Source organism: Mustela nivalis (assembly GCF_964662115.1).
Source record: "Mustela nivalis genome assembly, chromosome: 13".
NCBI classification, from domain to species: Eukaryota; Metazoa; Chordata; class Mammalia; order Carnivora; family Mustelidae; genus Mustela; species Mustela nivalis.
The window spans coordinates 35,787,542-35,800,003 of record NC_139032.1 but is presented as its reverse complement, the minus strand read 5'-3'; the positions used below and the strand labels follow the sequence as shown (position 1 = coordinate 35,800,003).

At 33.6% G+C, this 12,462-nt stretch overlaps 1 long non-coding RNA gene across 1 annotated transcript in view; it reads left to right on the top strand.

Annotated features, from left to right (window-relative positions):
• The window catches only part of LOC309846179, a 431,730-nt gene that overhangs the window by 231,981 nt on the left and 187,287 nt on the right, over positions 1–12,462 (top strand). The window contains exon 4 of the long non-coding RNA XR_014301764.1: positions 10,916–10,965. This is a non-coding gene — a long non-coding RNA (uncharacterized lncRNA). The remainder of the gene's footprint in view (positions 1–10,915; positions 10,966–12,462) is intronic.

The window sequence follows — 12,462 nt, the reverse complement described above, 5'->3', positions numbered from 1 at the left end:
ATTTGCTGTATGAGCCTAATTTGTAAATGTATTTTAACAAATAGAAACATTGCAAATGCTCCACGTGATTAGCAGAATGTATTTAACCAACTGAGTTTTATTACATTTGGGTTTTATTTTATAAATCTTAACCAGATTTGATTATTAAAAAATTAAATAACTTAAATGGGCATGTTTCTCTTTTACTAACCAATCTGTATGTATCCTATTTTTGTTCTGTTTGTGTAATCTAAAGTTCTCAAAACAGAGACTTTATGGAATTCTGAGCCTTGAGAGGCAAGACTACATAACTGGGATTCCCTTTAGTAAGTACTGACTCAGTGATTCTTAAAGTGAGGATTTCTGGATCAGCATCAACAGCCAATAATAACTTTTTGAAATGCAAATTTGGGGATTCCACTCCTCACCTAATGAATAAGAAACTGTGGAGCCCTGGCCCAGATATCTGTGGATAACAAAACCATTCTGATGTGTTTGAGAGGCACTGTAGTAACTCATACTCAGTTGGAAGGAAGCAAAGTGATGTTTGTTGGGCGGCTACCAAGAATCAGTCACTATAGTTGGTGCCTCAACTAAATTATCGCATATAAATTCCAACAACACACAAGAATATATCATTAGCAGAGTCTTCTCCTGACTAGAACTATGTCCTTGAGGGAGTTTCTTAGCTGCTCAGTTCCTCAGTGAATTTAACTGTAAAATAGATATAATAGATGTGCCCCACTATTTAGGGTTGTTAGGAGGATTAATTAAGTTCACTAGTGTATGAAGATTCTAGAACACCTGTAATGCTTATGTGTTTGTGATCATCATTACTATCATGGTCCATTGTAGGCATTACTATTGCAGCCTCAGTAACAAATAACTCACCAGATGCCCTACAACTAAAAGTTAATCCTAGGTTTGATACAGCCTTAAACTGTTTCTGGTTTGTATTCCTCTAAAGGAAGACCCATTTTTCCTCCTTTTTCCTACTAGGTACAACAATTCTATTTGTACCATATTTTTTGCATCCTATGTTCATATATATTTCCTTCTCCTTTGTTGTTTAACATTGATATAATAGACTGGTCTCTGTAACTGAACATCATTAGTGAGGGCTAATGCTTTATATTTCCCCAAATCTGATATTGTGTTTAGACATGTAATAAATATATACTTAATAAACACTTGTTAATTAATGAGGAAGAGCAAGTCAATGGCTAAATCTTTCTTCAGTTGTTAGTAAAATGGAATAAATCTGCTATGCTAATGAAATCAGAGATTAAAGAATCATATTAAAGAAAAACATTTTCCCTCCATTGTTGATAGGTGTATAGCGTAATAGCCTACATATGTAAACAAGGTTATAAACTTACACAGTATCTCACTAGTCCCTGTCATATCAATGTTCAACCTATCTAGTAGAAGTGATAGATAAATATGCAAATGTTCATGGGCTTTTCTACTAATAAAATAAAAAAAAAAAGAAATGGGGTATTAAATAGTTGAAACAAAGGTGTTTTACCTCATAGAATTTTGGGAAATATGTATCTTGAGACTAATTATCTTTAATATAGTTTGCATACATTTCATACGGACAGTTGACAACTAGAAGTAAAAAGATATTGTGCCCTCTCTTTCTCTTTCTGTCAAATAAATAAGTAAAAGCTTTTTTTTTTTTTTTTTGAACTGTAACTAGTGGCTGAGTTGAGGGGTGCTCCTGCGATTGGAGTGGGAAAATGAAAAATAACATATGTGAGACTAATAAACAAATGGACAACAACCAGACCATACATGACAATAGAACTCTAACCAGCAAGTCGAGGAAGACAAACCACAACCTCTACAGCAATTGGCTCAGAATGTTCAGGAAAGTCCAGGAAATACAGGACATTTTCAGGAGGATAGCAGCCAATTCCCTTAATTTTTACTATTCACCCTTCATTTTACGTTTCCAACTCCTAACAAACTGGAGAAAGCCAAATATCTTCCCTAAACCAATCGCATAGGATATTCTCCTTGTAGTTAGTCCACTCCAGCTTCTCTATGCTAACAGGCTCCTTTCAGAGCATACCTGAAGCTTTCCCTTTTATTCACTGCAAAGCTCTTTCACCCTGGTCTTGGCAACTATTATTTGAATAAGGACACACAAAGCAAAAACAACAAAGGCAAAAACATAAATAAATGGGACTACATCAAACTAAAAAAGCTTCTGCACAGCAAAGGAAGCCATTAGCAAAATGAAAGAGGCAGCCTACATAATGGGCAAAGTATTTGCAAACCGTTTATTTGATAAGAGGTTAATATTCCATATATACAAAGAATTCATATAGCTTCATAATCATAACTTTAAAAATCTGACTTAAAAATGGGCAGAAAAGCTGAGAAAACATTTTTCTTTGTTTTTTCTTTTTCTTTTTTTTTTTTTTTAAAGATTTGATTTATTTATTTGACAGAGAGAAATTACAAGTACACTGAGAGGCAGGCAGAGAGAGAGAGAGAGAAGGAAGCAGGCTCCCTGCTGAGCAGAGAGCCCGATGTGGGACTCGATCCCAGGACCCTGAGATCATGACCTGAGCCGAAGGCAGCAGCTTAACCCACTGAGCCACCCAGGCGCCCCTGAAAAAACATTTTTCTTATAAATGGCCGACAGGTACATGAAAAGATGCTCAACATTAGTAATGAAAACCAAGTTACACTGAGGTATCACCTCTTATCTGTTAGAATGGCTATATTCAAAAAGACTAGAGATAATATGTGTTGACAAAAATGCAGAGGAAAGGGGATATTTGTGTGCTATTGGTGGGAATGTAAATTGATACAGCCATGATGAAAAATAATATGGGAGTTTCTCAAAAAATTGAAAATGGAATGACCATCTAATTCAACAGTCCCACTTCTGGGTATATATCCAAAGAATATAGAACTGAATGAAGCTCCAAAGCCTATTTGAGCTCCTATAACAGTTGAAGTGAGATGAAAATTAACATTGCTATAGTAACCAATTAATTCACTTAAAGGTTAAGCCAATCCTGTGAACTTTCACTCATTCTTAGAGATTTTCCAGTATAATCATTTCCAGTAACTAAAGAATCATCATATTATGCTGGGATTTAAATTTAATTTACATTTCTTCTCAGATGTATAGGTATCTGTAGGATGACCACATTTTTTTTCGTTTTTTTTTTAATTAATTTTATTTTAAATTCCAGTATAGTTAACAACACTGTTCTGTTAGTTTCAGGTGTATGGTATAGTAAATGCATGACAACTTTTATGATGACATTATTATTTTTGAAGCTTTATCAATTAGTGTGGCTGAATGTTAACTTAGGAAAATTATGGTGAAATCACTCATGAAAAATTTGGAGGATCTCTTTATTATGTAACCATTTATAACTTGAGGTTATTGTTGCCAATCATATCCACACAACAGGTAACTTTTTTTTCTTTTTTAGAGTTTTATTTATTTAAGTAATCTCTATACCCCACATGGAGCTTCAGCTCATGACCTCAAAATCAAAAGTCACATGCTCCTCTGAGTCAGCCAGGTGCCCCCAAAGGAAACATTTTCCATAAAAGTTCAGGGTTTTGAATAATTTAGAGAGGCATTTTTCAGAATAGTGATGTTTGATTCAGAATATCACACATAAGGATCTACACATTTTACATTAAAAGATTTAAGTCCCTACCACCAAAACAGATTGTTTAGTGTTGTTTCTTTAACTATTTGACACCAGAAATATTTGTAATCATTGCTTTTCTACTTTATTTAGTGGTTTTTAACATTTTTGTTTTTGTAAGCACAATGTCAAAACAGATACTCATTTAGATACAAAGTAATTAAAGGCACAGTTACCAACAGGCTAAAACGTAGATTCCAACCTAAAGTATATGATCCATGTTTACTGACAACTTTCTGATTTTCTAATCATGAATTTTGTTATTTAGAAGTTTTCAAATGGCTTCCTGTCATGCGATAAAATCCTCACAAAAGTCCTGGATGGTTAATATTGGGTCTTGGTGTTAGTTAATTTATGAATGGCCTCTTTCTTCAGTAGACTGTAGATTATGGAAGACAGGGGTTGTTTTTGTTGTTGTTGTTGTTCTATTTTTAATTTTTTTTGAAGATTATTTTTTATTTATTTTTTTTGACAGAGAGAGAGACAGTGAGAGAAGGAACACAAGCAGGGGGAGTGGGAGAGGGAGAAGCAGGCCTTTCTCTGAGCAGGGAGCTGGATGTGGGGCTGGTTCCCAGGACCCTGGACGATGACCTTAAGGGAAGGTAGACGCTTAACGATTGAGCCACCCAGGTGCCCCTGCTGTTGTTATTTTTAATTCCCCTAATTTCTTCAAACATGCTAATGCATAGTAGGAAATTAATAAATCCAAGCAAATTTGAGTTCCAAAATATGCTACACAATATGCTACACAGTTTTCTAGCACAGTAAAATGTTTCCAAATTATTAAGAGCAAATTAGACTAATAGGGCAAATAAGGCAAACACGTTTTAAATAATAGCTTTATTGAGATATAATTCACATATCATAAAATTCATTTTTGTATAATTTTTGAAGTGCACACTTTAGTGGATTTAGTATATTTGGCATTGCACAAACAGTAACTAATTTTAGAATGTTTTTCTTATCCAAAAAGAAATTCTGCACCCATCTGCAGTCATTCCCATTTTTTTCATTCCTTGGTGCCTCTAATCTATCTCCTGTTTCTATAGAATTTATTTCTTGCTCACATTCAAGAGATAATCCTTCCAAGTCTGAGATGACACTCACTGCTGTTCAGGATCCAGTCTCCTCCTATTTTAGTACTCTGCTTGGGAGTTTAACAGAGCAAGGAGGTGAGGGTTGTCTGTCATGATACAAAATGACTGCGGGGGGGAGCCTGGGTGGCTCAGTGGGTTAAAGCCTCTGCCTTCGGCTCAGGTCATGATCTCAGGGTCCTGGGATCAAGCCCCTCATTGGGCTTTCTGCTCCGCGGGGAACCTGCTCCCCCCACCCCCCCACCCCCCCACCCCCCCGCCACCTGCCTCTCTGCCTACTTGGGATCCCTGTCTGTCAAATAAATAAAATCTTTAAAGAAAAAAAAAATGACTGCGGGTGATCCAGGCATTTATTCTGCATTCTAGTGAGAAATTAATAGGAGAAAGGTCAAAGATACTCTACATATTTTCTACATTCAGTGACACTTTCTAGAAGTCACTCATTTTACTTCCACATATGTATTTTGCAAGAACTTAGTCTTATGGCACTAAGTCTAAGGATCATAGTCTTATTCCCATGAACCCAGCTAAAATCAGAGTTTCTCTTATTAAAAACAACATTATATGGATAGGGGAATAACTGGAATGTTCTGCCATAATATTAAACCCTCTTGAACTTAATAAAGCTTACTATGTCAGTATTCGAAAATTCCAAAGACCAATCCTTACTAAAGTGTATAGACTGTTATGACAGTCTGTATCTAGTGGCTCTTGAGAGTGGCAACAAAACATTGCATCATTAAATATAATATCAGTAACCAGGGTATAACATCTGTGAGAATAGACCATCTTTGTATTGTTCAACACTTTAACCTCACATTCCATTATAATAGAGACTGACACATTGTTATTCAGTAAATATCTGTATGCATTACTAAACTTATACCTCATAGTTATATATGTTATGGTTAAACAACAGATATACCTAGATTACCTAATCATGGGATGAGTTAATAGTCCCAAAACCCCTCATTGCCTGTTACTCCAACTTACCCAAGGTTTAAAATCTACATTGAAAGAAATGATACTGAAAGGTACTGAAAAATATACTGAGAAAGTATGGATACTGAGCTAAGGTAAAATCTAGTACCTAAATAGAGGATAGCTTTCTTCCTAAGGGCCTATCTGGGAACATTTGTTTATTGGAGCATTTAGGTTTTCATTAGTTATTTATTGAGAGTTTAAAATATGCCAGTTTTCACTGAAATTACCTATTTTTTCCTCAAACATTTCCCCTATAATTATAACAGGAGTATGTTTCTGAGATGATAAGCTTGGCAGTCTTGAAAGAAATGAGAGTTCAAAGTTTTTTTTACACATTATTTGCATTTTTGTAAATGAATAGAAAACTATCTGGTTCTCCAAGTAACTGTTTCTGATAACCTATACCAAAGTGTGCATTTATTACATGAAATTTACATATTTTGTAAAATCTTATGTATTCTCTCTAATTTATTGGCATAAAATTTTAGAAATTGGCATGTCTAATAAATAATGCATAGTTTCAGTTTAACATTTAATGAACTAGACACTGAGAGGCTGTCACTACCTAAAATAATTATAATATATTGGCATTATAAGACTGGAAAGATTTTAATTCATTTGCTATTATTATAGATTTGGTTGTTTTTTTTTTTTTTTTAATTAGGGTGTAGTCAGAGCTCTGATTTAAGAAGTTGAAGTTTTAGTTTTTTTTTTCTAAGTGAACTAAAATGGGAGCCTTCAACTTCTTTCAAACTTCCTCCCTATTGGAAGACTCAGAATCTTTATGCTGCATCACACTAATAAAGTTGAGAGAGTTTGTGTTTGAAACTTAGCTGTGCCTTTTACTTACTCTGTGCTCTTGGGTATATTTATCTTTCTAGTCAATTTTCCTATCTATGCGATGAGGGTGACCATAATACCTGTTAGGACTACTATAGGAATTAAATGAGATGAATTTACAGCACCTAACATACTTCCTGACACGAATATATTCACTAAATACTATCATTGTTATTACCTAGGATCAACCAACCAAAATAATCGTCACATAATGAATGTGAAATTACATGTACATGATGCTCAAACCTGAAAAAAATATAAACATGCACATTGAAAAACCTCTTCTGAGAACACTCAAGATGATTAAGTATCAGGTAGACTATGATGTAATACTTCACAGCACAGTCTCTGAAGCCAGAATCTCTGTATTTAAAAAATAAATAAAAGAAAGTATAATAAAGGGCAGCTCACTTCATCTCTAGAGATACAGTTGTAAGAATTAAATGAGTTAATACCCACAAAATACCTGACATACGGTATGTATTCAGTAAATGCTATTCATTAATAATGATTCTACCCTGGTATATGAATTAATTGGGATTCTGAATGTAATTATGCTTGAGTTGAGTTTTTACTCCACAATGTACTAGCAATAAGACATTTTGCAGTTTACCCATGCAACTGTTAGCTTCCAACATCTTTTCTGAGAATGTGGAAAATAATTGTATTTTAAATAATAGTATTAAAAGAGACTTTAGTGATAACAATGTAGGATACATGACATAGAGTGTGGAAATATTAGCGTTGTTCTACTTATCCATTGTTGATTAACTATGATTTTCCTAAGCCCATCAAACTATCTTTAAATTTATTTACTATCATATACTATTTTTTATAATTACTTAAAATGACTTCACAACCTTTAGGTTTCCAAATCATTTTAAAATTTTGCTTCCTGGGGCGCCTGGGTGTCTCAGTGGGTTAAAGCCTCTGCTTGCGGCTCAGGTCATGGTCTCAGGGTCCTGGGATGGCGCCCCGCATCGGACTCTCTGCTCTCTGTTCAGCAGGGAGCCTGCTTCCTCCTCTCTCTCTCTCTCTCTCTGCCTGCCTCTCTGCCTACTTGTGATCTCTGTCAAATAAATAAATAAAATCTTTAAAAAATAAAATAAAATAAAATTCTGCTTCTTCCAAAATATTGAACTCCCCTGTAAAAGTGAGCCAAGAAGAGATAAAACAGTCTAATTCCTTTTAGCATCAGAGAAAATCACCATTTGAAATGCTGATTCCATGAATTTCTTCAAAAGCTGAGTCACATATCTGATAGGTACATTCAATAATAACATTAATTAATTTATAGAAGTACTAATTCAAGTATAGCTGCTCAAAATTTTTGCAATACTTTGACAGCTATGTAGATTTATGATAGGTTTAGGATATTAGAATTTCAGAATTACCCAAATTGCAATTTTGCTGAAGTCTGCTTACTTTGCTCAGCATAAATTCTTTCTGAATGGCTATCCCCACATGGACAAAAAGTACAAGTGAAAGGAGTATATCTGATCAAATCTATTTACTAGATTCTTATCTATGAAGTAAAATTTCCTCAAATGCATTAATGATAAAACTCTAACATAGTACCAGTGTCACTGACAGTTTAATTACTGATCCTTCACTACAAGTTTCTCCCCTAAAATAGTTATCTTATCTAACATCATGTTAAGATTTATTTTATTCCCTTTAATTGTGTCCCAATAGTCAGTATACTTGCCTGAGTCAGGCCATGTAAATCATTTTAAGAAAGTAGATTAAAATTGGGGTGAGCCACACTTCTGCTTTAGCTTTCTTATGTGCCTAAAATCACCTCTCTGGTTTGGCTTTTGCTTTGAAGACCAACTAGCCAAATGTGTTGAATATGATTTGGAATACCTGAATTTACTCATGGGTCATGACATACAGTCTTAAGTGTATAATGTATCTACTCAGTATAACAATGCCCCTAATACAAACAAGGATGTCTACTGGATTTACTGTTATTATCTGAATATTCACTTTCAGATATAGATAAGCATTCTAGATATAACTGGAGGACATAAATTCTCTTATGTGTTTATTATGTTGAAATTCTATTATTCAGTTAAAACTCTCCATTTAAGGGGCACCTGGGTGGCTCAGTGGGTTAAGCCTCTGCCTTCGGCTCGGGTCATGATCTCAGAGTCCTGGGATCGAGCCCCGCATTGGGCTCTCTGCTCAGTAGGGAGCCTGCTTCCTTCTCTCTCTCTGCCTGTCTCTCTGCCTGCTTGTGATCTCTCTCTGTCAAAATAAATTAAAAAAAAAAACTCTCCATTTAATATCACAAATCTGCAATGTAGTACTTGCAGGAGTGGTCTAGCATCTGATAGTGCTACAAAAAATTATTATTCCTGTTTTATGATGGCAAACCTTAGATTTTAAGTTTGACTTTAAATCTTAAAAAAATAATAACTACAAACTTTAATATATGTGTGTATATATATATATATATATATGTATATATATATATAATCTCCAAGGAGTTCATTTTACAATGGTGATACTTTGCTTCAGCCAAATGTAGTTTCTAACACTTAACCCTTTAACATTTACTTCATATTTAACTTGATGCATCTCTTGATAAAAAAGGAATAGGAGGCAGGACATGATGTAATTTCCTGATTGACATGTTGAAGTATAAGTAATCAGATCACACTCGATTCTTGGGAATGGCTTCCCTTTTACTGAGTGTCAGTAGGAAATGGATCTTTTGAAGTCATCTTCTCACTCCTTGTTCCTGCAGGGGAAATAAAAGCAGAACACAGTAGAGAATGAATAGCAGGTTCACAAGGTTAATCCCTGTGCACTGGAATTTGTAAAAGGAATGCACAGGAGACACATCTGTGGAAGACTAAGAAATAGCGTCTCCAACTCAGAAACAAGGAGACCTGAAGTAACTGCAGTGAAATACAACAGGATGAGAATCAAAGACTCAGAAAGCAGTCAAGTCCTTGCCACCAGTTAGACAATGACTTTGACCAAGAGGTCTGAGCACTCATTATTGAAAATTTTACTCCATACGTGCATTTCAATTGGCAGAAAAATAATTTTTAATGTGAACGTTCACAATTCAGAGATAGTGATGTTTTGATTTCAGCTAACATATCATCAGAAGGGTATTAGAAGCATTTTATTTCACTACTCAAGTAGATCCTTTAGTGTCAGAGTCATTTTCACATATGATAATTCCTTCTAAGAATTAAATATCATTTCTTTGGCACATAAACTATGTCATATGTTTCCTTTAATTAAGTAGAAAATAGTTGGAATAATTTAATTCCCAGTTCTTTGAGAAAAACATAACCTTAAAAACAATACCACTCATTAAGGCATTACATAGTAGATCCAATCTATTGTGGTTTCTCTCTTCTATTAACTGAAATTGTAAGATTGTCACACAGTGGACACCTGCCTATATACCAGTCATTCATAGTTTACTAAAGAGTTTATAAAGGTTACTAACTTCTTCACTGATGGAAAAGATTACATCTTCAGTCTATTCTTTTGTTCATATAGAACAGAATCTACCTAGAAGGAAACAAATTCAAGGACTTAATATATATGTGTAATTGGTAGGTTACCACTGCATCAAAATATTAAAGCTCTTGCAAAGCACATTAACTATTAAATAATGATCACATATAATGGTAACTAAATGGCTCAATTCAAAGAAGATACTGATAACCAGTATGATATAGTGTTACTGCATAATCAAATATCTTAAACAATTTAAGGTGCACAACAAACTATGGAGTACTATGCAGCCTTTGTATAATGATAGACAATATTTATATTCATGGAAAGTTATATATTCTCCACTGATTTAAACAGATAAAGCAAAGATAAACATAGGATTGCAGTATGATAACCACATTTGCATATGCATGTGTGTGCACCCACATGTGTAGCAAGTGTGTATGTGTATGGGTGTGCCTACATTTCAAACTGTTAAATGAAGGTAACTGAGAAGGTTCAGTAATATATGCAAAATAAATTTTGCTTGCAAATATGCCCATCACCCAGAGGTCTAGAGGAAACAAAGGAGACAGTAAAATTTCTCTACTTATTTGTCATCCCTGCATTAAAGAGCTCAACTTAGAGTAATTAATCTTAAATCACAATAGGTTGATGTAAGCTGAGTAATGATAATACTATTTTAGAAGAATGTTGTAGTCAAAATTGCTTGTCAAATTATGTGTATACTAGTTACTCATACAATGAAAAATTTTCATAATATTGAATCATTATTTAACATTTTATAATGCTTAAATTAGAATATGATGCCAGTACTGATAGAAAATATTTTTGCTTATACTTTTCTAGGTCTCAGGGTGGTGAACTTCTTATCTGAATTCCTAACCAGTGAGCTTATGGTAAGAGTATAATTAAGAAGAGTTATTTTTCCTCTTTATTATACCTGCTTGATAATAGATCAGTAAATATACCTGTAAATATAAAGGTAATTTGCATAGTTTTCTTGACACTTTACCATACTTTTACATAAATGTTGAAGAAACTGTGTGATATTTTCTATTAAATGTTTATGTTCTTAGGTAGATTATAATAATGATCATTTGAAATAATCTTTGATAGGCTCTAAGTGAATTTGAAGGCATTGTTCAGAAAGATAAGATTTATACTACTGAAAAAGTTCTTTGGACATGAATGACAATTTTATATATTCAAATTTTTATAATGAGGTCCATTGGATGGCAATGAAGAGAGGCAATGAGTTACTGAAAGGAAAACTTATTTCATCACCTGTCAAGACTTATCAAAATTGAATTCCTCTATGAAAGCTTGATATTAGAGCTTTAGGAAGTTCAAAGTAAAATATGTAACTATGGAAAAAGAAATGATAAGAAGTAATCAGCTACTTCTAAGGTGACCTTATGGGCCTTATTAATTTGTCAGCTTCTTTGGTTGATGTACTCAATTACACATGTGAATCTGGATTCCACTTTAATTACTACAGAATGTTAAGTAAATAATTTCACTTTTGTTGTTTAGTTAGATAATTTTCAGTTTATCTCTTCTTTAATAGTAAACATAATAAAGATTTAGCTTTCGACTGATAAAAATAAAATGCAGATAATACGAGCAATTGTGTCATACATTTTATATTTGCGGGTAAATGATATCTTCAGAAACACAAAGTTGATTAAGTAAACTTGTTAATTTGATAATGCAGCCTTATCAAAATGTATCTTGAAGAAGTTTTTTTAAGAGGCTATAGGGAATAACCACCTTGGGGCATTCTAAGGTATATGCTTTGGTTACATTTTTTTGAGACACTCAACATATGATTATTGAAGACAAGTGTCAAATAGAAGCAAGGGAAAATTCCACTGCTCTACTAAGTGGATTCTGGTGATAATGAAAGAATTTTTTTTATGAAATACATTATTTGGATGTGCAAAGAACAATAATTTTAATCCCAACAGGCATTGTTAAATTGTAATTTATATTTTACAAATATACCTAATGAACTTTTCTCGCAAGTTAATTCAAGTTATAAAATACGTCAAAATATTTTTTAAAATTACACGCATCATTATTTTTCATCTCTAATCTTGCTCGTATCTTAAGTATACAGTTTCAGTAAATTTTAACGAAATAAACACTCCTACCCATATAATCAGCTCTCAGGTACCTCCTTAGCACAGTAGGCAGCGCGTCAGTCTCATATAACCAGCTCTCACATTAAAAAACAAACAAACAAACAAACAACAACAACAAAAATTAGTATACATTGAAACCCATTGCATAGTACTCTCTTGGTAATTATATCCAGGAAAATAAGCACTGTATTGACTTCTAGAAGGATAGATTATTCCGTTTTACATCCTACAGATGAAGTCATACAGTAG